At 38.5% G+C, this 1827-nt stretch overlaps 1 protein-coding gene across 3 annotated transcripts in view; it reads right to left on the reverse strand.

Annotated features, from left to right (window-relative positions):
- Rbm6 (RNA binding motif protein 6) overlaps positions 1-1827 on the reverse strand; it is a 121937-nt gene that overhangs the window by 102219 nt on the left and 17891 nt on the right. The gene's annotated exons all lie outside the window — the stretch shown is intronic.

Consider the following 1827-nt stretch of genomic DNA (forward strand, 5'->3'; position numbering starts at 1 on the left):
ATGCCTGCAGGCCAGAAGAGGGCACCAGACCTCATTACAGATGGTTGTGAGCCACCATGTGGTTGCTGGGAATTAAACTCAGGACCTTTGGAAGAGCAGGCAATACTCTTAACCGCTGAACCACCTCTCCAGCCCTAATCTAAATATTTTTAAATGTTACATATAAACGCTGATTTAGACTGGAGCTTGGCAAACCTTTTATATTTATTTATTCATTTTTGATTTTTTTGAAAAAGGGTCTCTCTACATAGCCTTGGATGTCCTGGAACTTATTATATAGACCAGGCTGTCCTCAAACTTACAGAGATCCATCTATTTATACTTCCCGAGAGCTGGGATTAAAGTTGTGTGCCACCATGCACGGACAAACTTTACACTAAAAGCTAGGTAGTAAATATATTGGGGATTTGTAGAGTATTCATTAGCTACCACAACTATTCAACTCTATAATTACAATATGAAAGCAACCACACACAATTTGTAAATAAATTAGCATGGCTATGTTTTGATAGTAAGTTACTTCCAGTGCTAGAGTGATGGCTTAGTGGTTGCAATCATCTACATGGCAGCTCCCAACTGTCTACAACTTCAGTTTTTAGGGACCTGATGCTCTCTTCTGACCTCTGTGGGCACTAGGCACTCATGTGGTACACACATACACATACATACATGTGAGCAAACACTCATGCACATGAAATAAAATCATTATTTACCTATTTATTTATATTTTGTGTGCATTTGGTGTTTTGCCTGTATTTATGTCTGTGTGAAAATGTCAGATCCTCTGGAACTGAAGTTACAGACAGTTTTGAGCCGCCATGTGAGTACTGGGAACTGACTCTAGATCCTCTGGAAGACTAGTCAATGCTCTTAACTGCTGAGCCATCGCTCCAGTCCTAATTATATATATATACTAAAAGTGTATTATATATATGTATATATATAAAATACACTTTTAGTAATACACACACACATACACATATACTACTTTGAGAGGCTGGGATTAGAAAATTGCTAGTTTAAAGTCAATATGGATCATTTAAAGAGACACAATCCTAGCATCCCATTAACACTAGTAACACCAGCTGAGGGTTCTGTCACTCTCCTCTGGTTTCCACACACACTTACACAGACATACACGCACATAAACATACACTAAGCATTTTTAAAAGTATTCCTACAAAATGAAAGCATAATCCATTTATAACTAAGTGCTACCACCTTTTCCACTCTTTGTACCCAACAACCTCTAAAGTTGGCATTTGTGTAGCTTAGAAAAGCATATCAATTTCAAAAGTAAGACACAGCTCTAGAGTCTAGACATAAATTGCTGAAATTAATATAGTTTTCAAGGTTTTACTTTTATATATGTAAATATGTGTATATATGTAAGTATATGTCATCTGTGTGCAGGTCCCTGGGGAATTCAAAATAGGGAGTGGCATCGCTGAGAGCTGAGTTACAGGTGGTTGTAAGATCCCTGATGCTTTGGTTTGGGGAACCAAACTTGGATCTTCTGCAAGAGCAGCAAATGCTCTTTAACTGCTGAGCCATCCTTCCAGCCCCTTAATGGAGCTTTCATAAATTTAAGCACAACATATTTTGCTAGATTTCAAAATATATACTGCTTTGTTAAAATAGATAAAAGAATTAACAAGAGTGAAGGAGGCAATTCCAGCAATTTGGTAAGCTGGGACTGAAAGACCAAAAGTTCAAAGGCAGCCCAGGACACACTGTAAAACTTTATCTTGAAAGTAAGTAAATAGCCGGGCGGTGGTGGCGCACGCCTTTAATCCCAGCACTTGGGAGGCAGAGGCAGGCGGATCT

This window comes from Microtus ochrogaster, chromosome 5, assembly GCF_000317375.1.
Source record: "Microtus ochrogaster isolate Prairie Vole_2 chromosome 5, MicOch1.0, whole genome shotgun sequence".
Lineage (NCBI taxonomy): Eukaryota > Metazoa > Chordata > Mammalia > Rodentia > Cricetidae > Microtus > Microtus ochrogaster.